Source organism: Schistocerca gregaria, chromosome 1, assembly GCF_023897955.1.
Source record: "Schistocerca gregaria isolate iqSchGreg1 chromosome 1, iqSchGreg1.2, whole genome shotgun sequence".
NCBI lineage: Eukaryota > Metazoa > Arthropoda > Insecta > Orthoptera > Acrididae > Schistocerca > Schistocerca gregaria.
In genome coordinates, this window is record NC_064920.1 from 750,235,031 (window position 1) to 750,261,759 (window position 26,729).

General features: G+C 43.3%; 1 protein-coding gene across 3 annotated transcripts in view; it reads right to left on the reverse strand.

The window, feature by feature from the left end:
• The window catches only part of LOC126267671 (peptidoglycan-recognition protein SD-like), a 223,935-nt gene that overhangs the window by 160,687 nt on the left and 36,519 nt on the right, over nt 1-26,729 (reverse strand). The gene's annotated exons all lie outside the window — the stretch shown is intronic.

The window sequence follows — 26,729 nt, forward strand, 5'->3', positions numbered from 1 at the left end:
CCTAACTAACCTAAGGACATCACACACATCCATGCCTCAGGCAGGATTCGAACCTGCGACCGTAAGGGGTCGCGCGGTTCCGGACTGAAGCGCCTAGAACCGCTTGGCCACAGCTAGGCAGGCACATCCGTTAAAGTGGTGGTTGGGAAGAAAGCTTGAGTATCCCAGCGTTTACTATTTAGCTGTCCAAAAATTGTGCGTTGCAGCAACATCCGACCCTGCCAAAGGAGTGTTTTGGAAAGCTGGTCAAATTTTGAGCAACAGAAAAAACAGTCAGCGAATGCAGTGAAAAACTACTGTTCTTGAATGTGGGTTGGAAACTTATTTGAGGGTTATTCTGAAGTATTTCGTACGTAAACATTAATATAAATTACAGTATATCTATGTGCAATTCCTTTGCTTGTTAGTACATGAAGCACAAACGTTTTTATACGAGTACAATGACTAGGTAGGCATCGCACGGACAGTGCCGTAGCACCGATGTTTTGGCGTGTTTGGCACTTGCACCGTTCACACGAGTGCCAGCACAGGCTCTGGAATCTGCATCACAAGTGAGATCCTAACTGATTCGCTACGTTATTCCAAAGACGTAGCACCTGAACAAACGGATGCTGTCGAATCCGTCGTATGAGACTTTCGTATTTACTGTATAAATCTATTGCTAAGCAAGCTCCACATGTAACGTAAACATCATACGTTGCTCATGACGCACAGCATCTGCAAACAAGGAAGTGCCCATGTCGTAGAGGACAGAAGTCTAACCGACGCCATGCGTCAGGGCTTATATGAAAGACAGTTCCGTCACGTTGCACTATTGTTAGCTGTCCATCATAGCAGAAACAACGGCGCTATTAACAAACTTTAGCAATGTATGTACTAATAATTTGAATGAATGGATAACACCCAAATATGTATAATTAAAATTAGCTTCTTAAGTGATGCACTGCGGCCTGTAAGTACGTTGCAAACGACAGTAACGTACGAACTATGCATGTAGCTTTTGACGAAGTATAGTAAAAATAATTTTTTTTTGAATAAGCGACTAACATACAAAAGTATGTTCAATTAAAAACCTGGTACCAAGGAAAGGAGGTCTGGGTTGCGATTGTGGACGGGGCCGTAATCAATTACTGGTGGTTAGTTTATTTTTCAGTCACGTACACTTTATTTGGAAATAACAAATAAAAGGTGACAATATATTAATAAGTGTTCCACGGCTGAAGGCCTTAATGGCAACAAATTCAAACTATTTCTCATCTGAAGGCCCCAATAGTGATAATTTAAAAATTTTCACGGCTGAAGGCCTGAATATCAATCTTAAGAACCAGTTAAACTACTTCATCCAGCAATTACTGTTATTAAAATATTTTTGAAAGAAAAATCATCAAAATCTCACTGCTAGAATACAACTGTCTAATTGAAATTTTAAGACAAGTAACACTCACGGTTGAAGGCCTTAGTGACAACAAATTTAAACTTTTTATTGGCTGATGGCCCCAATAGTAATAATTTAAAACTGTTTTACGGCTGAAGTCCTGAATAACAATCTTTTAAGAACTAATTACTTCTTCAACTTGCAGTTACAGTTATTAAAATATTTTTGAAAGAATAATCATCAAAGTCTCACTGCTAGACTACAATTGTGTAGTTAAAATTTTAAGACGCGTAACACTCACGGCTGAAGGCCTTAATGACAACAAATTCAAACTACTTTTCGGCTGAAGACTTCAATAGTAACAATTTAAAAACTAATTCACGGCTGAAGACCTGATTAGCAACCTTTTAAGAACCAGTTAAAGATCTTCAATTAATTTTTTTTTAAGAAAAGGAAATCATCAAATCTGACCAAACCTAGAAGAGAAAGGGGTAGGGGGGGGGGGGGGACGCAGACGTTGCTCCAAGGATCGACTTCGGAAAGTCCCTCAAAACTTTACAAGCGATGAGGCAGACGGCCAAGAGTTGCATTCATTTCACGAGATGGTAACTCAGGCTAGTGGCAGTTTAAACGGATGACCAATAATCATTTGCCGAATCTACCTAACGTGCGATGACCAAAGCAACGATGGAATACACACCCAAGCCGGAACCGGCGGTCGGCACTACGTCTTCAGACTCCTGTGTTTAGAGCATCCGGAAGCAGAAGGAAACACTACTACCAGAGTAGAAAAAAAAAAAAAAACACCACCCGCCCCACAAATCAAGGAAGCTGTCGAACTACACGCCTTACCGGATAGCAACAGCAAGGCGAGGAAAATTACACTACCGTAACATACACTAAGCTCCAGGTCAGGTAACTGGGGCGTTCGCAGCCACCAGGGAGGAAAAATACCACTGGTTGAACTGCACAAATAATAACATATAGAATGCAACAATTAATAACAAGAAGTGGATGAAGGCTAATTAGGTTCGCCTTCCAAAAACGATCCACTCGCTGCTCTTCGTCTCGGCGATACCGCGAGCAGCAACACGCAAGCAAATGGCGAGATATCACAATGGTGGAGGTTTCACTACACAACTCAGTTTAAACTTCCAGGGTCCGGTTGACAACGAGGTTGTACCCCTCCTGACTACGGCCCTTCCATCCGGCAGTGCGTGCGTGCTGCCTGTGGTCTCGGCGTGTCCTCGCGCTGCGCGGACCTGGCTGCTCGTCCGTCCCCAACCGATCTGCCGACTCACACGACGCGGAAACACCACAACGTCGCCCCAAAGATAGTACCACTGTTGCTAGATATCGACAACTGCTTCTGCTGCCACTAGCGGACAGACAACGCTCGCAGACGGAGTGGCGCTAATGAACACAAGAAGGAGACGACAACCGTAGCTGTACTAGCTAAGCGATGCCAACCTAGCAACGGCACCGTGAGCTGCAGCACGGCTCACTAAGTGCCACACGGAGCTGTATGAATATATTAGAAATAACATAACGTAACTGTTAAAAATGCCACTGTTTGTCGAAATATAAGTCGTCATCATTAGAATTACAGAAAAGACAGAAACATGGCAGTGTAAAAAACACTATAGTAATTTGTCCCACAGTAACAGAACTCTTAGAAACCGTAGCCGGGCGAAGTGGCCGTTCCGTTCTAGGCGCTACAGTCTGGAACCGCGGGACCACTACGGTCGGTGGTTCGAATCCTGCCTCGGGCATGGATGTGTGTGATGTCCATAGGTTAGTTAGGTTTAAGTAGTTCTAAGTTCTAGGGGACTGATGACCACAGCAGTTAAGTCCCATAGTGCTCAGAGCCATTTGAACTATTTTTGAAACCGTTCAGAAACATGCAGTGGCTTTTAGTTCAGTGTTCTAAGAAATAGTATGCAAAATAAAGCTTCAGTAAGATAAAACTCTCGTAATAATGAGAAAGTTATTCTTATTAAACAAGTAATAAAGACTGTAACTAATGCCAGCCTACTTAAACCTAACTAACCTAAGGACATCACATACATCCATGCCCGAGGCAGGATTCGAACCTGCGACCGTAGCAGTCGCACGGTTCCGGACTGCGCCCCTAGAACCGCGAGACCACCGCGGCCGGCTGTTGTTGTGGTCTTCAGTCCTGAGACTGGTTTGATGCAGCTCTCCATGTTACTCTATCCTGTGCAAGTTGCTTCATCTCCCAGTACCTACTGCAACCTACATCCTTCTGAATCTGCTTAGTGTATTCATCTCTTGGTCTCCCTCTACGATTTTTACCCTCCACGTTGCCCTCCAATGCTAAATTTGTGATCCCTTGATGCCTCAGAACATGTCCTACCAACTGGTCCCTTCTCGTCAAGTTGTGCCACAAACTCCTCTTCTCCCCAATTCTATTCAATACCTCCTCACTAGTTATGTGGTCTACCCATCTAATCTTCAGCATTTTTCTGTAGCACCACATTTCTAAAGCTTCTATTCTATTCTTGTCCAAACTATTTATCGTCCATGTTTCACTTCCATACATGGCTACACTCCATACAAATACTTTCAGAAACGACTTCCTGACACTTAAATCTAGACTAGATGTTAACAAATTTCTCTTCTTCAGAAACACTTTCCTTGCCATTGCCAGTCTACATTTCATATCCTCTCTACTTCGACCATCATCAGTTATTTTGCTCTCCAAAGTCCTTTACTATTTTAAGTGTCTCATTTCCTAATCTAATTCCTTCAGAATCACCCGACTTAATTCGACTACATTCCATTTTCCTCGTTTTGCTTTTATTGATGTTCATCTTATATCCTCCTTTCAAGATACTGTCCATTCCGTTCAACTGCTCTTCCAAGTCCTTTGCTGTCTCTGACAGAATTACAATGTCATCGGCGAACCTCAAAGTTTTTATTTCTTCTCAATGGAATTTAATACCTACTCCGAATTTTTCTTTTGATTCCTTCACTGCTTGCTCAATATACAGATTGAATAAATGATTACAATTTCATGAAAATTGGATGATTTATTGAAGGGGAAAGAGGTTCACAAATTCAGATAGTCAATAACGCGTTGGTCCACATCTGGCATGGCAGTTACTCGGCCTGGCCTTAATTGAAAAGGTTGTTGGATGTCCAGAGGGATATCCTTCCAAATTCTGTATAATTGGCGCGTTAGGCCGTGAAAATCCAAGATGGCTGTAGGGCTCTGACCATAATTTAAAAATTCTGAACTGGCGAGATATTCGGCGGCCTTATTGGCCAAGGTTGGGTTTGGAAGACAAGACGACAAGCCATAGAAACTCTCGCCGTGCGCAGCCGGGCACTAACTTGCTGACCGTAAGTCCAGGGTGGCATGCCATGAAGGCAACAAAACGGAACATGGAAAATCGTCGACGTATCGCTGTGCTGTAAGGGTACCGTGGATGACAATCAGAGGGACCCTACCAAGAAAAGAAATGACACCCCAGACCATCTCCCTTGGATGTCGGGGTGTATAGCAAGTGACTGTCAGGTTGGTATCCCACAGCAGACTGGGGCGTCTCCAGACACGTCTTCGACCTGGAGCCTCATTGACTGGAGAAGAATTTGTCTTCAGTTAATGGACCCGCTTAGAATTGAGTCCCGATGATCAGCGGAGACACTTCTGGAGACGCCCTGGACAGTGGTGGGATACCAGCCTGACTGTAGTCCACCATACGGCCCGATAAACAGGTCTGGGGTGCCATTTCTTTTCATAGTAGGACCCCTTTGATTGTCATCCGCGGCACCCTTACAACACAGGGAACGTCGAGCCTTACAACACAGGGAACGTCGAGCATGTTCTACACCCCCTTTTGTTGCCCTTCATGGCAAGCCATCCTGGGCTTACATTTTAGCAACAGAATGCCAACAAATCCATAATTAGCAGCAAGTAGCCCAGTGTCTACACAATGCTAGATGTGAAAGTCCATGTAACAAGGTTATGATTAACAGCATTAGGAGAGCTCGAGGATGTTATATTATAGACAATATGAAACATAATGCTGATATAGTTCAGAGGCCCTTATCGTTGAAGTAGCATTTAGCCCGAGGTCTACATGTGTAGAGACATTTAGTTATGTGTGAATAATCATAAAATAAAGCAAAGTTGACTATTCTTAAGATATGTGACTGAGGTGACAAGTGATGATGCCCTGTTATGCACGTATTCTTTATGAAAATTTGGGTTGATAAGGATGGGAGTAACACACATAGTAATAAATAAGTACCAGTGCCCTTGATTTTGAATATATATTGAAATATATTGGAACAAACAGACGTGCAACAAAGAATGAAGCAAGAACGCCTGTCAAACACGTATCACGTGTTCTAACATCAGTGTGATATTTATGTGAGGTACTAACAAGGGAACCTCCCCATCGCACCCGCCCCCCCCCCCTCCCTCAAATTTAGTTATAAGTTTGCACAGTGGTTAGGCCTTGAAAAACTGAACACAGATCAACCGAGAAAACAGGAAGAAGTTGTGTGGAACTATGAAAAAATATGACAAAAAGGCAAAATATACAAACCGAGTAGTCCATGGCGAAGATAGGCAACATTAAGAATAATGTGAGATCAGGAGCGCCGTGGTCCCGTGGTTAGCGTGAGCAGCTGCGGAATGAGAAGTACTAGGTTCAAGTCTTCCGTCGAGTAAAAAGTTTAATTTTTTATTTTCAGACATTTATTTTGCGAAGCTGCACAGGTACACAGAGCAGTATTGTTTACGTGATCGTGTGTCAATTATCAAAGTTCAGGCACTCACACATAATCAACTTCGCTCTCCAAAATTCCAGGATATGTTCAGATTTGCTTTGACATTTGCAGGATTTGACGGTCTACACACGGAAAAATTTGAAAACATTAAAAACATATGTTTTGACAGAGCACAGGGAAAACTGTGCGTTGTGAAACTGTTGCATTCATTTGTTACAGTTTATGTGACAAACTCTTATGTTTTCATTACTTTTTTGGGAGTGATTATCACATCCAAAAGAAAACCTAAATCGGGCAAGGTAGAATAATCTTTTTACCCATTCGCCAAGTGTACAAGTTAGGTGGGTCGACAACATATTCCTGTCATGTGACGCACATGCCGCGACCAGTGTCGTATAGAATATATCAGAATATATCAGACGTGTTTTCCTGTGGAGGAATCGGTTGACCTGTGACCTTGCGATCAAATGTTTACGGTTCCCATTGGATAGGCACGTCCTTTCGTCTACTAATCGCACGGTTTTGCGGTGCGGTCACAATACACAGACACTAAACTTATTACAGTGAACAGAGACGTCAATGAACGAAATGACAGATCATACATAACTTTGCGAAAATAAAGAGAGTAAACTTTTCAGTCGAGGGAAGACTTGAACCAAGGACCTCTCGTTCCGCACCTGCTCACGCTAACCACGGGACCACGGCGCTTCTGCACTCAGCCTATCCTTGATGTTGCCCATCTTGCGCATGGACTACTCAGTCTGTATATTTTGCTTATTTTTTTTCATAGTTCCACACAACTTCTCCCTGTTATCTCGATTGATCTGTGTTTAGTTTTTCAAGGTCTATCCACTGTGCGAACTTATAACTAAATGTGAGGGGCGTGCGATGGAGAGGATTCCCTGTAAGTAGGTGAAAGGCATGTATCTAAGCAGTACAATATTTAGCCATAATTTTCAGCACAAGCCCAAAAAGTAACATCTTTCTCTATATATGCTACAAGGACCATCATACATTAATCAATATGACTGTCTGTATAATAGTAAATGTGTAATTTGTACATTACTGACACATGTTAAGAATAACATAATACTGCATAAAGCAGTGAATGTCGCAGTAGGCGATCGTTAGATACATACTGGTATAAGTAATATTAAAAACGTTAATGAGACATATGGAATATAGTGTAAGTGTATGCTGAGTCGATAATAATATAAACGTTCCAACATATAATTTCGTCTGCCGGCCGCTGTGGCCGAGCGGTTCTAGGCGCTTCAGTCCGGAACCGCGGTGCTGCTGCGGTCTTAGGTTCGAATCCTGCCTCAGGCATGGATGTGTGTGATGTCCTTAGGTTAGTTAGGTTTAAGTAGTTCTAAGTTCTAGGGGACTGATGACCATATATGTTAAGTCCCATAGTGCTTAGAGTCGTTTGAACCATTTACCAACATGTAAGTCCATCTCTGTTTTAGTCAGGGTAACACAAGTTAGACAAATTGACATAACTGTGTACTCTCCTACATAAATTTGTTATAAAAGAGAGTATGTTAACGTCTGTGTAAATAATATCCCTACGTGGATGATAGGAAAGTCTACAGGTAATTTGATATTGGGAATAAATTAGAAATGTATAAACCCATGCCTTCTAAATTCTTATTGGAATATTGTAAACAAATAGTAAAATTTATGATTAATTTCTGTTAAAACATTTTTGAAGAAGCCAGTGAATGACCAAAGGAATGAACGTCATGATCAAACACAGCAATAAAACTAATTTATTCACTGAATATTCATTAAAACACAACTGCCAGATGGTTAATTATTAGAGTGTTTATATACAGGTTCAAAAAAAATGGTTCAAATGGCTCTGAGCACTATGGGACTCAACTGCTGTGGTCATCAGTCCCCTAGAACTTAGAACTACTTAAACCTAACTAACCTAAGGACATCACACACATCCATGCCCGAGGCAGGATTCGAACCTGCGACCGTAGTAGTCGCACGGTTCCGGACTGCGCGCCTAGAACCGCAAGACCACCGCGGCCGGCTTATATACAGGTCATAAATAAAGCAGCTTATGGTTCATATGAAACGTAGACCGAGGTCTAAGTAAAATCTGAATGATTTGGAGACTGAGGTCTAGGTATATCCACGAGGTCAATATTTCTATAAAACCAGCGAGCACTGTACCATATGACCTGTCTTTTTTAATTGAAGATGAAGCTTATGATAATACATTAAAATGTAAAACATTAGTTTGTTAAAATACTACAGAATCTTCTGAATAGAATAGTCTTGTGTTATCTGTATTAAAATCTAACGGAGATTGATGTCAGAATTACCTTTACATTGCTAGACTGTGAAGAGTATAAAAATATGATAGTATAATTCTTCAATATGGCTCCATGAATTACAGCCAAAAAATTTAATATCGATCAGCTGTGACAATGTCTAGTGACCACATTATACAGGGTGGTCTATTGATAGTGACTGAGCCAAAAATCTCACGAAATAAGCATCAAACGAAAAAACTGCAAAGAACGAAACTCGTCTTGTTTGAAGAGGGAAACCAGATGGCACTATGGTTGGCCCGCAAGATGAGGCTGCCATAGGTCAAACGCATATCAACTGCGTTTTTTAAAATAGGAACCCCCATTTTTTATTACATATACGTGTAGTGCATAAAGAAAAATGTTTTAGTTGGACCACTTTTTTCGCTTTGTGATAGAATGGCGCTGTAATAGTCACAAACGTATAAGTACGTGGTATCGCGTAACATTCCGCCTGTGCGGACGGTATTTGCTTCGTGATACATTACCGTGTTAAAATGGACCGTTTACTAGTTGCGGAAAAGGTCGATATCGTGTTGATGTATGGCTATTGTGATCAAAATGCCCAACGAGCGTGTGGTATGTATGTTATGTTAACCGGGGACCTAGAAACGACGGAGAGGCTCCGTCCCCGCGGCAGCCGCAGTGGTCCGCAACCCCACGACGACTACCGCAGTACACTTCACCCCTCCGCCGCCCCACAGCGAACCCGGAGTTATTGTGCGGTTCCCCCAAGGAACGTCTCACACCAGACGAGTGTTTGCGTGGTAGAGCAGTGGTGATGTACGCGTACGTGGAGAACTTATTTGCGCAGAAATCGCCGACATAGTGTAGCTGAGGCGGAATAAGGGGAACTAGCCCTCATTCGCCGAGGCAGATGGAAAACCGCCTAAAAGCCGTCCACAGACTGGCCGGCTCACCGGACCTCGACACAAATCCGCCGGGTGAATTCGTGCCGGGGACCGGCGCTCCTTACCGCCCGGAAAGACGTGCATTAGACCGCACGGCCAACCGGGCGGGCTGCTATGTATGCTGCTCGGTATTCTGGACATCATCCAAATATCCGGACCGTTCACCGGATAGTTACGTTATTTAAGGAACAGGAAGTGTTACGTGTGAAACGTCAAACACGACCTGCAACAAATGATGATGCCCAAGTAGGTGTTTTAGCTGCTGTCGCGGCTAATCCGCACATCAGTAGCAGACAAATTGCGCGAGAATCGGGAATCTCAAAAACGTCGGTCTTGAGAATGCTACATCAACATCGATTGCATCCGTACCGTATTTCTATGCACCAGGAATTGCATGGCGCGACATTGAACGTCGTGTACAGTTCTGCCACTGGGCACTAGAGAAATTACGGGACGATGGCAGATTTTTTGCACGCGAAGCGTCATTCACCAACAGCGGTAACGTAAGCCGGCATAATATGCACTATTGGGCAACGGAAAATCCACGTTGGCTGCGACAAGTGGAACATCAGCGACTTTGGCGGGTTAATGTATGGCGCGGCATTATGGGAGGAAGGATAATTGGCCCCCATTTTATCGATGGCAATCTAAATGGTGCAATGTATGTTGATTTCCTACGTAATGTGTTACCGACGTTACTACGTTTCACTGCATGACAGAATGGCAATGTGCTTCCTACATGATGGATGTCCGGCACATAGATCGCGTGCGATTGAAGCGGCATTGAATAGTATATTTCATACAGATGGATTGGTCGTCGAAGCACCATACCATGGCCCGCGCGTTCACCGGATCTGGCGCCCCCGGATTCCTTTCTGTGGGAAAGCTGAAGGATATTTGCTATCGTGATCCACCGACAACGCCTGACAACATGCGTCAGCGCATTGTCAATGGATGTGCGAACATCAGGGAAAGCGAACTACTCGCTGTTGAGAGGAGTGTCGTTACACATATTGCCAAATACACTGAGGTTCACGGACACCATTTCGAGCATTTATTGCATTAATGTGGTATTTACAGGTAATCACACTGTAACAGCATGCGTTCTCAGAAATGATAAGTTCACGAAGGTACATGTATCAAATTGGAACAACCAAAATATAATGTTAAAACGTACCTACGTTCTGTATTTTAATTTAAAAAACCTACCTGTTACCAACTGTTCGTCTAAAATTGTGAGCCATATGTTTATGACTATTACAGCGCCATCTATCACAAGGCGAAAAAAATGGCCCAGCTAAAACATCCATATTTCTTTACGTTCTACACGAATATGTAATAAAAATGGGGGTTCCTATTTATATAAACGCAGTTGATACCCGTTTCACCTATGGCAGCGCCATCTAGCGGGCCAACCATAGCGCCATCTGGTTTCCCCCTTCAAGCTAGACAAGTTTCGTTCTTTGTAGTTTTTTCGTTTGACCCTTATTTCGTGAGATATTTGGCCCAGTCACGATCAAAGGACCAGCCTGTATAGTATAAAGCTTTAATACATTACAAAAATGAAAAGGATGAGATTACAATTCTGACCCAAGTTTACATGATCTCTGAGTGCCCTGTCTAATAACAGAATCAAACATTCTCCATACGTGCGTGGTGAGAACATAACTGACACGCTATGTTATTCCAAAGACGTGGCACAAGTACAAACGTATAAGGGGTGATCAAAAAGTTTCCATTTGATGATGATGGAGGTGGATGACGACCAAGCACCTTCTCCCCAAAGTAGGCTACAAATGCTCAGTAATAATGAGTTCTGTTGTCTATGGTGGATAGGAGAATACAAGTGATCCTCGTGCTCACATAACCAGTCCTCCACGAAGCGCGCTGTGTGAACAGGGTCCTTTTCGTCTTGAACTCAGGGTTACCATTGGGTAACAAACACAGTACCTTGTGAAGAGTTTGATCGGCCAAAATGGTCACATAAGCTTGGCAGTAATTCTAATCTCCACAGCAAGCACGGGCCCCATGGAATACCATTAAATGGTTACCCAAAGCATTACTGAACCCCCGCCATGTTTCAGTCTTGGGACATAAACTCGGACAGAAGTTGAAAACAATGTCAAAGAAAAAAAAAAGGCCAAATTCATATGTCCATAGCCCAGGTTTAAATGGCTTCGGCACCACGTTTTCCAGCGGCATTTGCATCACTGATGAGTGGCTTTGGAATTCCAACTCGCTCTGAACTTCCCTGTTTATGGAGCTTCCTTCGTGATGTTTAGGTGTTGACAAAGTTAGCAAGTGGGACACTTAGTTCTCCAGTGACTGTTGAGGCTGTTGTCCTGTTACTTTTCGTCTCATTCCTCTTCAATGATCGTCCGTCATGATCACTATGTTTTAGCCTATCACTATTCAATTTATACGTTAGTGATTTACCAACCACAATATCAACTAAATTCATCTATGCTGATGACATCGCACTGGTGGCACAGAGCAGTAATTTCGAAGATGGTGAACGAACTCTTACGGAGGATCTGGAGAAGATGTCAATTTTCTTTAATACCTGGAGATCGAGCCCAGGCACATCAAAAACTGAAGTCTCTTGTTTCTAACTAGCGAATCGTGCTGCGAACTACAAACCAAGAGTTCTGCTCAATGTATAAACGTTGAGGTACAAGCCTTTCCCAAAGTATCTCGGAATCATTCTAGATAGAACTCTGAGCTACAAAGAGCACATTACCAAGCTTTCTCAAAAAGTTGCTGCAAGGAACAACATACTACATAAGCTCAGTGGTACGACCTGGAGAACCCTGCTGACTGTCTGCGTTTAACTGCCATCAGTCTTGTGTACTCTGCTGCCGAGTACCGTGCACCTGTCTGGTTGGAAAGTGTGAATGTGAAGAAGGTAGATACAAAACTTAACGACACAATGCACTGCATTACTGGTTCCATCAAATCAACCCCATGCCACTGGTTACCTGTACTGAGTCACATATCTCCACCTCACTTTAGGCGGAAACAAACTCTACTGAGGGAGGCCAAGAAAATCTCTGCATCACCCTCTCTACCACTGAACCAGGAATTCTGTCATCCGCCATAGCAACGATTGCGATCAAGAAGACCAGCAAGTATTACTGCAGAACAACTCATCGCGAATGGTTTTGATCTAAACGAAAGCTGTAAGCATGAATGGTCAACAAAAACATTGGGAACAACAACCCATCACCTTGATGCCACGTAGAAGCCAAAAGGTTTTGACCTACCGAAGAACCTTTGGTGCCACCTCAACAGGTTAAGGACTGGATTTGGTTGTTGTAAATCCTTCAAGTACAAATGGGGCTGGATCAGTTCACCAATGTGTGAATGTAATCAAGAAGAGCAGACAATTGAACATCTAGTCCAATGCTGTCCACTTCATTCATATCCTGGAATTCCCAATGACTTGTTCACTCTCACACCCAGCTTAATTAACTGGTTGAAAAACACGGACTTTAAGGTTTAATCTTTTCTAATATCATATGTATATTGTATAAAATCATTTGCCTTATATCAGTTGTATATTGTATAAAATCACCATACCATTAAATAAATAAAATAAACTGAACAAACACTTTCGACCGTGTTGTGACCTAAAGAATGATGTTTTTTCGCTTTCCCTGTAAGCGGTTTCAATTTACAGTAGCGTGTCTCTTGAAATAACGGGCACTTCGGCTACCTTGGTTACGCACCAACAAAAAATGTATTGAGGACATCGCACAGTTGCCGTTCGCAGTTAAATACAACAGGGAACATCCAAGCTTGGCTAGGATCTGCATTTAAGTTGAAGCATGTGTTTCTCGCTGTGTTCCTATATTTTTGTCCAACCCTGCATATACCTGAGTGGTGGTGTCGTAGGCTTTCCAACGATGGGCTCTGCGATCAGTGACGGCAGTTTTGCGTTTCAGACCACAAATGTTTTAGCTATGGGTTTTTTGACAGTGAAAGGAAGCCACAACAGTCGGGGAGGCCCAGCCGATTGTCTCATAATAACAACATCCCTTCACATTTTATCCAGGCTTAGGTCTGGCAATGTGCCTAGCACGGGAGTATATTTAATTTTCTTATTTTCATCTTTCTATTTTTTATACTTTTATTTTTTTCATTCATGGTGTGGGTTCCTGTAGTCATGTCCTAGTTCATGAACCACAGGCAACGTATGAGTGGCCAGGTAAGTGGTCCCGACAGTCGGGGTACCAGTTACTTTGGAATAAGGCTGGGCATCTCGGACATATTCTGAGTCGTGGTCACATTTGTGTTCATACGGCAAAGACTACCAAATCCACCGGTTAGTCCTTCAGCCGTTAGGGGCAAAACCCAATGGGACTCGGGGCAAGTAAGGCTAGCAACCTGCTTCCCTGGTACTTTAAATACGATGCTGGCAACAATCAGAGCAAAATGCCTCGGACCTTTGGAGGTGACGGAGTCCCACCTCTAACTGACAAACCAGGGACTCCTAAGATGCGACTTGGCAAACAAATGGTAATGAGATGGGGAGCTATTAATATCAATGGGGGCTACTCTGGGAAGAAGGTAGAGCTGGCAGAGGCTGCAAGTAAGATGGGGCTGGACGTTTTAGCTGTAAGTGACATTCGGGTAAGTGGTGAGAAAGAAGAGGAAGTGGGAGAATACAAGATCTACCTGTCAGGAGTCAAAGCAGGAATAGCACAATGGGGTGTAGGGCTGTACATCAGGAAAGAAATGGAACCCAACGTAGTTACAATAAGGTATGTAAACGAACGACGGATGTGGATAGATTTGACAGTGTCTAGCAAGAAAATTAGGATTGCATCAGTATATTCGCATTGCGAAGGGACAGATCAAGATAAGACGGATAGTTTTTATGAGGCACTCAGTGATGTAGTTGTTAGAGTGAAGGACAAGGACAGTGTTCTGCTTATGGGTGATTTTAACGCCAGGATTGGAAATCGAACAGAAGGGTATGAAAAAGTTATGGGTAAATTTGGAGAGGATATGGAGGGCAACAGGAACGGGAAACAACTCTTGGATTTCTGTGCCAGTATGGGCTTAGTAATCACAAACTCCTTTTTTAAACATAAGAACATCCACCGGTATACTTGGGAAGGCAGGGGAACCGGATCTGTCATTGACTATATAATAACAGATCAGGAATTCAGGAAGGCTGTGAGGGACACGTGTGTTCAGGAGATTCTTTGATGACACTGATCATTATTTAATCTGCAGTGAAATTTGGATTGTGAGGCCGAAAGTGCAGAAGGTCAGGTCCATGTGTAGGAGGATAAGAGTGGAGAAACTTCAGGATAACGAAATAAGGCACAAGTACATAACAGCAATCTCAGAAAGGTACCAGTTAGTTGAATGTACTCAATTACAGTCACTGGAAAAGGAATGGACAAGGTACAGGGACACAGTACTAGAAGTGGCTAAAGAATGTCTTGGAACAGTAGTGTGTAAAAGTACGAAGAAGCAAACAGCTTGGTGGAATGACACAGTCAAGGAAGCCTGTAAAAGGAAAAAGAAGGCGTATCAAAAATGGCTTCGTACTAGAACTCAGGAAGACAGAGAAAGTTATGTTGAAGTAAGAAACAAAGCCAAACAGATAATTGCAGCATCCAAGAAGAAATCTTGGCAAGACTTTGGAAACAGGTTGGAGACTATGGGTCAAGCTGCTGGAAAACCATTCTGAAGTGTAATTAGCAGTCTTCGAAAGGGAGGTAAGTAGGAAATGACAAGTATTTTGGACAGGTCAGGAAAACTGCTGGTGAATCCTGTGGATGCCTTGGGCAGATGGAGGGAATATTTTGAAGAGTTGCTCAATGTAGGTGAAAATACGGTCAGTAATGTTTCAGATTTCGAGGTAGAGTGGGATAGGAATGATGATGGAAATAGCATCACATTTGAGGAAGTGGAGAAAATGTTCAATAGATTGCTGTGCAATAAAGCAGCTGGGGTGGATGAAATTAAGTCAGAAATTATCAAATATAGTGGAATGTCAGGTCTTAAATGGCTACACAGGATAATTGAAATGGCCTGGGAGTCGGAACAGGTTCCATCAGACTGGACAAAAGCAGTAATCACACCAATCTTTAAACATGGAAACAGAAAAGATTGTAACAACTACAGAGGTATCTCTTTAATCAGGGTTGTGGGTAAAATCTTCTCAGGTATTGTTGGAAGGAAAGTGCGAGCATTAGTTGAGGACCAATTGGATGAAAATCAGTGTGGGTTTAGGCCTCTTAGAGGTTGTCAGGACCAGATCTTTAGCTTACGGCAAATAATGGAGAAGTGTTATGAGTGGAACAGGGAATTGTATCTATGCTTTATAGATCTAGAAAAGGCATATGACCGGGTTCCTAGGAGGAAGTTATTGTCTGTTCTACGAGATTATGCAATAGGAGGCAAACTTTTGCAAGCAATTAAAGGTCTTCACATGGATAGTCAGGCAGCAGTCAGAGTTGACGGTAAATTGAGTTCATGGTTCAGAGTAGTTTCAGGGGTAAGACAAGGCTGCAACCTGTCGCTACTGTTGTTCATCTACATCTACATCTACATTTACATGACTACTCTGCAATTCACATTTAAGTGCTTGGCAGAGGGTTCATCGAACCACAATCATACTATCTCTCTACTATTCCACTCCCGAACAGCGAGCGGGAAAAACGAACACCTAAACCTTTCTGTTCGAGCTCTGATTTCTCTTATTTTATTTTGATGATCATTCCTACCTATGTAGGTTGGGCTCAACAAAATATTTTCGCATTCGGAAGAGAAAGTAGGTGACTGAAATTTCGTAAAAAGGTCTCGCCGCGACGAAAAACGTCTATGCTGTAATGACTTCCATCCCAACTCGTGTATCATATCTGCCACACTCTCTCCCCTATAACGTGATAATACAAAACGAGCTGCCCTTTTTTGCACCCTTTCGATGTCCTCCGTCAATCCCACCGCGCAGCAATATTCTAACAGAGGACGAACGAGTGTAGTGTAAGCTGTCTCTTTAGTGGACTTGTTGCATCTTCTAAGTGTCCTGCCAATGAAACGCAACCTTTGGCTCGCCTTCCCGACAATATTATCTATGTGGTCCTTCCAACTGAAGTTGTTCGTAATTTTAACACCCATATTATTTGTGGATCATATGTTGAAAACAATAGACTGGCTGGGTGAGATTAAGATATGTGAACACAAAAGAAGCAGTCTTGCATATGGGGATGACTTAGTTGAGATGGCAGATTCGACTGAAAGTTTTCAAAGTAATATTTCAGAGCTAGATCAGAAATTTAAGGACTATGGTATGAAGATTAGCATCTCCAAAACGAAAGTAATGTCAGTGGGAAAGAAATATAAACGGATTGAGTGCCAAATAGGAGGAATAAAGTTAGAACAGGTGGACGATTTCAAGTACTTAGGATGCATATTCACACAGGGTGGCAACATAGTGAAAGAAATGGAAGCAAGGTGTAGCAAAGCTAATTCAGTGAGCGCTCAGCTACGATGTACTCTCTTCTGCAAGAAGGAAGTCAGTACCAAGACTAAGTTATCTGTGCACCGTTCAATCTTTCGACCAACTTTGTTGTATGGGAGTGAAAGCTGGGTGGATTCAGGTTACCTTATCAACAAGGTTGAGGTTACGGATATGAAAGTAGCTAGGGTGATTGCAGGTACTAGTAGATGGGAACAATGACAGGAGGGTGTCCACAATGAGGAAATCAAAGAAAAATTGAGAATGAACTCTATAGATGTAGCAGTCAGGACGAACAGGCTTAGATGGTGGGGTCATGTTACCCAAGAGACTCATGGGTTCAGCAGTAGAGGGTAGGAGGAGTCGGGGCAGACCAAGGAGAGGGTACCTGGATTCGGTTAAGAATGATTTTGAAGTAATAGGTTTAACATCAGAAGAGGCACCAATGTTAGCACTGAATAGGGGATCGTGGAGGAATTTTATAAGGGGGCTATGTTCCAGACTGAACACTGAAAGGCATAATCAGTCTTAAATGATGATGATGATGATTCTACAAGATTGCTGCAGCAAATTAAACTTCTTGTGTGTTTCATAAATTTTAATTTCTCACCCAGTGTCTTCGCTCCGTTAAATCTCCTAACTAGTGCTGGAGTTCTGAGTCGTCTCAGTAGCTTCCCTTATCGCTTAACACAATGCAGTCTTGGAGTTCTCGTTATTTGGCATATACGACGGAATCTAAACCTTTATCTTTCATATCTTGAAATTTCTCTTTAAAATTTTGGAAAAGACGCTCTGCTTTTCTTCGTTGACTTTTTTCCTGCCGTTATGCATTCGTTTATTAACTGCACACATGCTTCGTCAAGCCGGCAACAATGTTCCTGTTGAGCCATGACTCTGCGATTTGCTATTTTTAAACGCCTTCGGCATTTTGCCTGTTCGGAACTGATGCACCATCACTTCGTATTCTCATCAGATCTTCTGCGCACTCAGTAACGATTTCCATCCTAGAGGAGACACGGCTTCCCATTTGTTGTCGTGATTATTTCTATTAGTGACAACGTACAGACATCAAGTAGCTTATACCTAATAATCTATACGGAAACGAAGGCTATAGTCGAGGGAATTGCCTAACTGACGGTGACAACAACCCGCTGCTGGTGAACGACTGGCGTAAAACAGCAATAGTCAGAAAATCTAAAACTGCGAACTTTCGAAAGGGCCGACAGCACCACGGTCGGAAAACCTACGTAGCATGAGTGGCGGCCGTTCCTCGTCACCCATTTTCCCTGGTGCGGGGGAGGGGGGGGGGGGGGGGGGAGGGAGGGTAGGCGACGTGTGTTGGGGGCGCGAATTTAGCTGGTAGCCATCGTACTTCCATGGAGCCTAACCTCAATTGGTTCCTCAATGATGCTCTCCTAAAAGTCACTAGTTCAACACTTCATTTTTGGTTTCTCAAATTCGAACGTAAGCCCTCGTTGAGGCTGTGTTCTGCCGCTGCTGACTTATTTTTGTGTCCCAGAAGTAAACATCTAATGTGCTTCTGGCTGCGTTACGAGACGCAGCGTCATGTTTTCCCAATGTACGAAGACCACACTTGCAAGGGATGCTACGCTGATGTGCAAAAGTTAAGGACACAAGTAACTTTCGTGTGATGTGTCACTGCCAAGTAAAAAAGCTCGATGAAAGATGGACGATACACAGAAAGACATGCACATTATAGCACAGAAGGTAACTGAAACCAACACGCAATGAGACGAACACAAATGACATTTTTATTCGAAGACAGTAATTATACTGAAGTAGCAATGGTTTACAAAACACAGAACATGGTTCTTAATAGGGTGTGTGGTCATCACGGGCAGCAGTGCATGCTCTGCGTCGTGTTCTGATGCTGACCAGAGGGTCGTAAGGAATTTTATGGTAGAGCGTTCTGTTTCCCCACCATCGCGATTGGATGGTCGTGGGTGCATATGGGTGTATTTGCTATATGTCTCCCGAATGCATCCCACAAGCGCTCGATGAGATTTAAGTTGGGGGAACGGACAGGTCAGTCCATTCGCCGTATATCGAATACCCACTCGTTCCAAGAGCACCTCCACCTGCGCTGTTCAATGCGGTCGCGCATTGGATCTTATGAACCGAAGTGAAAGCTGCATACAACCCTGAAGAGATGCACATTGGGAAGCAGTACATGGTCGCAATAAAGTTGACCAGTGAGTGTGACGCATTCAAAGATCTGGAGGTCAGTATGACCATGCAACATTGTCCCACGTCATAACACCTAGACCACCAGAACGATCATGTTCAACCATGTTTCTGGTTGCATTATGTGTTTCCCCTTGATGGTACGCCCAGAATCTCTACTCAGATTACCCCTCTCATCGCTGATCCCGTCCCAATTTTTTGGCACCATCACAAATGATGCCGCCTATGCGAGGGTGTCAACAGAACGCAACTTGCTGGTCGTCGAGCAAAAAGACCACCGACAGACAGTCGCTGTGCCACTGTGGAGAGCGAGATTGTGTGCCTTGCAGTTGTGAAGTGAGCCAAATGTCGTCTCCGGACCATGTTGCAACTACCACAGTGCACCGTAGCTGCTCTCTGATTGGCACACAACGCGCGCGCGCACACACAAACACACACACACACACACATACACACACACACACACACACATTCCTTCAACTCACATTCCGCCAACTCCATGTGACGTTCAACTTTGCGTGCACGACTGGGGGACCTATGGTAACATGCTCCTGCACTCTCATCCAGTTCCAAGTGGTTAATATGCAACTAGTTAATATATTAGGTTACTTTATCTACCTCGTCCTTATGTTTTGCAGAGCAGTGTATATATTTTGATTATTTGTAGTTGCACTTGCCCTTTACAGAACAAAACGTATCTTTCGTTTGTTCGTGGTGGTTGTTTTTTCCTAGGATTCTCTCAGTTTCGTCTGAAGGGCGCACTATATCGGGGTAGGGGTGCATAAAGAGGAGTTTCTCTTAGAAATTTCCTGGCAGATTAAAACTGTGTGCCCGACCGAGAATCGAACTCGGGACCTTTCCCTCTCGCGGTTAAGTATCGGTCCGGCGCGGTTTTTATCTGCCAGGAAGTTTCATATCAACGCACACTCCGCTGCAGAGTGAAAATATCTATTTGGGAGTTCCTCTTTATGTACTTCTTCTTTGAAGATGGCTATGTCACTCGTTTTCATCAATGAACGTTAAACTGCAACTGCAAATACCTGGTATATATACAGCACTCCTTTCGAGTGCAGTTTTCAGTACATCGAGTAAACACAGCGCTGCATAGGACACATTAGAGGCGTACGTCTGGGGCATGATAATAAGTCAGCTTTGGCAGAACACTTTCTCAGTGAGGGACACATATTCGAATTTTAGAAAACAAAAATGTTATGCTGAGCTAGAGGCTTTTGGCAGAGCATAATGAAAGAATCAATTGAGACAAGGTGCCATGACAATGTCGTCAACTGTAAAAAGGGCTACCATGTAGCCTAAGTTTGGCATTGACCCCTGTATTAGCCACTTTACGCCGAGATCGCGCCCTGCAGTTGACGCTTCGCAAGTAAAAGCGTCATGAGATGAATGGCAGTCCGCCCCCGCTCTATAGGTTGCCAGCCCCTTCTCCTGGGCAGGGGGCGGGGTGGGGGGGGGGGGGGGGGCAGGTGGTGAGAGTCAGTTGCTGCTCAGGCATATGCACAATCTAGGCTTCATATGCTTAAAATTGCTACAACACGAAGATAAAGTGCTACAGAAGCGAAATTTAACCAACAGGAAGAAGATGCTGGGATATGCAAGTGATAAGCTTTTCAGAGCATTCACACGAGGTTGGTGCCGGTGGCGACACCTACAATGTGCTGACATGATGAAAGTTTCAAACCGATTTCTCATACACAAACAGCAGTTCACCGGCGTGGCCTGGTGAAACGTTGTTGTGATGCCTCGTGTAAGGGGTAGAAATGTGTACCATCACGCTTCCGACTTTGATAAAGGTCGGATTGTAGCCTATCGCGATTGCGGTTTATCGTATCGCGACATTCCTGCTCCCGTTGGTGGAGATCCAATGACTGTAAGCAGAATATGGAATCGGTGGGTTCAGGAGGGTAATAGGAACGCCGTGCTGGATCCCAACGGTCTTGTATCACTAGCAGTCGAGATGAGAAGCATCTTATCCGCATGGCTGTAACGGATCGGGCAGCCACGTCTCTATCCCTGAGTCAACAGATGGAGACGTTTGCAAGACAACAACCATCTGCACGAACACTTCGACGACGTTTGCATCAGCATGGACTATCAGCTCGGAGACCATGGCTGCGGTTACCCTTGACGCTGCATCACAAACAGGAGCGCCTGCGATGGTGTACTCAACGATGAACCTGGTTCAAATGGCTCTGAGCACTATGGGACTTAAATGCAGTGGTCATTAGTCCCCTAGAACTTAGAACTACTTAAACCTAACTAACCTAAGGACATCACACACATCCATGCCCGAGGCAGGATTCGAACCTGCGACCGTAGCGGTCGCGCGGTTCCAGACTGTAGCGCATAGAACCGCTCGGCCACTGCGGCCGGCTGACGAACCTGGGTGCACGAATGGCAAAACGTAATTTTTTCGGATGAATCTAGGTTCTGCTTACAGCATCATGATGGTCACATCCGTATTTGGCGACATCGCGGTGAACGCACATTTTTGGGCGTGTATTGGTCATCGCCATACTGGTGTATCACCTGACGTGATGGTATGGAATGCCATTGCTTACACGTCTCGGTCACCTCTTGTTCGCATTGACGGCACTTTGAACAGTGGACGTTACATTTCATTTGTCTTACTACCCGTGGCTCTACCCTTCATTAGATCCCTGCGAAATCCTACATTTCAGCAGGATAATGCACGACCGCTTGTTGCAGGTCCTGTACGGGCCTTTCTGGATAGAGAAAATGTTCGACTGCTGCCTTGGCCAGCTCATTCTCCAGATCTCTCAAGAATTGAAAACGTCTGCTCAATGGTGGCCGAACAACTGGCTCGCCACAATACGCCAGTCACTACTCTTTAACTGTGGTATCTTGCTGAAGCTGCATGGGCAGCTGTATCTGTACACGCCATCCAAGCTCTGTTTGACTCAATTCCCAGGCGTATCAAGGCCGTTATTACGGCCAGAGGTGGTTGTTCTGGGTACTGATTTCAACAGTTAAACTGTTGAGCTAAACAGGATACAAAAAATTATAATTAGAACTATCTTAAACCTGGATGTAACAAGTTGATACATTGTTGATTAGCATGTGAGAAATGGGGACATTTCAATACATCACGTTTTTAAAATGTAGATAAGGATAAATAATAGAAGTCCCCTATCCTCCTGCACAAGATTGGCGTTATGAAATACGGTACTGTCATAAAATTATAAGAGGAAGAAGAGCAGGATGCAACCATGTAACCCTAAAATCAAAAATACATACTATTATAAAGTGTATGTGTATGTTTGTGTGTGTGTGTGTGTGTGTGTGTGTGTGTGTGTGTGTGCGTGTGTTCCACATCTCCGCCTACACCACTGGACCAATTTCAACCGAACTTGTCAGGCAACGATCTCTGTCGGGGGTAAGAAGCATGCACCTGTTTAGGAGATGTGGTGTCGTAAACAATAAGTTGCGTGAAACACTGCTTCATTAAGCATGACGTTGAAATTTATTACTTCTGTACTACTAACTATATTCGCAATACATTTCGCAGACAGTATCCGCATATGCCGCTTAACGTACCTGCAAAATTATACCATGGCGCCACGCGTAGTTCAGGAGATGTGACCTCATAAACACTGAGCTGCGACATATTCTGCGTTAGCAAAGTCAGTTTCCTCAGATTTTGGAACGCGGCGTTTAATAATGTATTTGAGTGGAGGACAATGTCTTCACATAGCCTTTAATGACGTTATGCCCTCTCAAATGAGGTCATCAACGTAGTCACTTGCGATTGGTTTTCAAGTTTTCAAGTTGCGCACAGTTCTGGCCGCTTAAGGGAGACATGCCAGACCTTTGTGCCTGTTATAAAACGGGACATATGCATCTTTAGAGCGGCTATTGTTACTGCGTAGCACACAGTGCCGTACCGTGAGTAGAACGAACGATTGTGTTGTATATCCTGGCCGTTAGACGCTTTGGCATTTGCGTGTCGAACAACATCTCAGAGAGCTCTGACCACTACAAACAGGCTGCTACGGACTTATCTCGTTCTTTTCTTATGTTAACACTTTATAAATATCCAGCTTCTGCAGATTTTGTTCTCTGATTTCGAACATTCCAGGAGCAGGAAATGAATAGTGGTACTCACTTTGGCGCTATTACGTTAAATAATTTGGGCTACTTGACATGTAAGAATAAGTGGTAGAAGTAGAAAACTTATTTATAGCTGTGATAAAACAGTTGCATTTAGGCCGTTATTGAAGAAATTGTATCTTTAAAAAGATCAAACACATGTAAGATGGAGATGTTTACGTGCCAATGTGTGAGTTATTGAGAGTAGGAATTGCATTAAAATCAGTTTTATCATTGTTAGCAGATTAGCTATGATTTATTTTAGCGGTGATCGTGGATGATTGTGACAATCCAAGTATAGAGAAGTATCATTGTTATCAATATCTACAGAGAGTTACTAAATACACAAGTAGCCTTTGGGATTCTGGAAAAATGTGCAGAATTAAATCGAGAAAGATAACAGAATAAGAAATATCTATCAAAGGAATTTGTTAGTGATGGATGATATTATGTGACACTCATGGGCATTCCAAAATTATAATACTGCTTCAACAAAGTAAAGTTTCTCTTTTCAGTGGAGTATACCCTTCAATGAACCGTACTTATATAAAATATGAAGTGTGTGTTGGACATGGAATAAAACTCACATCTCTTGCCTTCCTTAAACTACTCGAGTATGCACGATCGATCCGATCTCAATCTTAATGCGGGTCTAGGCGCTAAGGTCTGGAACCGAGCGACCGCTACGGTCGCAGGTTCGAATCCTGCCTCGGGCATGGATGTGTGTTGATGTCCTTAGGTTAGTTAGGTTTAATTAGTTTTGAGTTCTAGGCGACTAATGACCTCAGAAGTTAAGTCGCATAGTGCTCAGAGCCATTTGAACCATTTTTTCTCAATCTTAGATAACATCTCTCCTACTGTTCTGTTAGATATCCTCTGTTAAATACATCTACTGTACCTGGAGAAAAGGATATGTGTCATAGCCTAAAATTCCATAAAAAGTCAAGAGAGTCGAGGAGGACTTTGATAAACTGGAGGAAGATGGTGACAGACTGGATCTTAAGGTCTGGTTAAAATGGCTCTGAGCACTATGGAACTTATTATCTTAGGTCATCAGTCCCCTAGAACTTAGAACTACTTAAACCTAACTAACCTAAGGACATCACATACATCTATGCCCGAGGCAGGATTCGAACCTGCGACCGTAGCGGTCGCTCGGCTCCAGACTGTAGCGCCCAGAACCGCACGGCCACTCCGGCCGGCTCTTAAGGTCTGTCTGTGAAGTTATTTTTTAATTACACTTATGAACCACTGGCCACAAAGCTGTTTAAAGGTTGGTTCCACATCTGGCCTGTAGTCTTAATTTCTCTAGGAAGACAGACATACAATTTATGATTATATTTAGGAAGAATCGTTCCTGACAGGGGAGAAAGTCTCAGCCTAGAACAGAGATGGAACTGATATCAACGGTTTTATGTTATTCGTTTGATGGTACGAGTTGCACAGTAAGTCAAGTAAAGTTTGGCTTTTGAGAGTAGTCATATGTGTTTCATTTAAATGGATGTACTGTAATATCATGCGGACAGAAAAATCTTGGCGAAGATTTGTAACGAGGGTGCACCTTCAGTTTCGCTATATTTATCTTCACGATCATGCATGTGATGGATGTCCCAAAGCTGTAGCTTATATGAAAACTCTGTGTAAGTGCGCTACGGAGTACTGGAAATCGGCGAGTGAAGACTATGAAATAGCTCATGCAAAACACCCATCATTGGAAAAAGTACAGTACGTTTTCCGTGATGGGTTAACTATGGGAAAGCTTTGTGAGGTGAGGGACTCATGTCTCGCAAGCCGATCAAACGAAAATGCGAAAAATGAAGATCTGAGCAACGTATGAATTGTTTTGGTAATGATCGGTCGTATTATGAGCGTCGATTTATTAATATGGGTGAAATGTGGTTCCACCACTTCACATCAGAAACGGAACACTGACCAAAGGAATGCGTGGAAACTGTTGCGCCAAGAAAAGACGAAATGCATTTCGTCTGCCAGAAAGGTTTTGAGCCATGTTTAGTAGAATGTAAAAGAAGTTCTTGATGTTGATTACCTTGCAAAGAGTAAAGCAATAATTAGTAAATGCTAAGCACGTCCTCTTGACAAACTGGATGAAAAATCATATGAGAAGAGGTGCAAAGCGCCAGACAAAAAAAAAATCATGTTTCTTCAGGGCAAAGCATCTGCCTGCTAAACGTGCTGTGGCCATGGAAAAACTAAGAATTTGAAGAACGAAACGTCCACCCTATTCACCATATTGTCCCGGCGGAGGTTCGAGTTCAAAAATAGTTCAAATGGCTCTGAGCACTATGGAACTTAACATCTGAGGTAATCAGTCCCCTAGAACTTAGAACTACTTAAACCTAACTAACCTAAGGACATCACACACATCCATGCCCGCGGCAGCATTCGAACCTGCGACCGTAGCTGTCGCTCGGTTCCAGACTGAAGCGCCTAGAACCGCTCGGCCACTGCGGCCGGTGGAGGTTCGAGTTCTCTCTCGGGCATGGATATGTGTGTTTGTCCTTAGGATAATTTAGGTTAAGTAGGGTGTAAGCTTAGGGACTGATGATCTTAGCAGTTAAGTCACAAAAGATTTCACACATTTTATTCACCAGATTTCTTCCGCAGTCTCCTAATGAAGTGTGGGCTATTGGCAACAAGTAAGAGAGATTACGCCTGTTTCTTCGCGCTTAGCAGTACCCACGGAAGTAGTGAATTGCATTGTGTGTATAATATGTTGTTCCACATTTGGAGACGTTTGTGGGTGTAAAGCGTTTTGAATCCAATGACAGCCGTAAATGAGCATTTTGATGTCCTCCTATACTCATACTTCAGGGGTGGAAAGCGTTTGAAAAAGCGAATTGACGCAAGACTGCGCTACGTCGAAAAATTAGGACATATTTGAGCAAAAAAAAAGTCTTTGACTTCAAGCAGATTTTCATTTTATTTCGTATAAACCATTAACTTTGTAACCGCCATTGTTGCTTCATCACTAGCTGAACACATCTGCAGTATGGTGGTTGTCTCCTCAATACCGTTGATTTGTTTACGTATTGAATCTTACTCTATGACTGTTAGGCGTAAAGTCAAACGCCGGCACGCCAGTCGGGAACGATAAAGTATAGAAGGCTGTGAGAAGAAGTGAGCCAATCACACGCTGACCGACCTCCCTTCTAGGATGACAACGCGACAGCAGCGGCCCATAGGTGAAGAGGACACAAGCGCCGCGACAGACTGCTGGCGCCCCAGTTCAATAGCTGCTTCAAGATTACCCACTTGTATAGCAGCATCAACGATAGCGACATCGATAGCAGTTCAGGACAGACTTTTGTCAGTTAAAGATGAGCAGTCATTGCAAAGACCGATTATTTCGTATGTCGCCCTTTGCTTTGGACACATCTGTGTAACTGCCAAAGTATTTTAATTTTCTTATTGTAATAAAACTCATTAATACGATTTGTTTGAGTGTTTGTCTAGCGAACCGAGTATGCAGGATTCGTAGGCACTACAATGACTTTACTACAATTGTTAAAGTCGTAACAGTTCGTAGA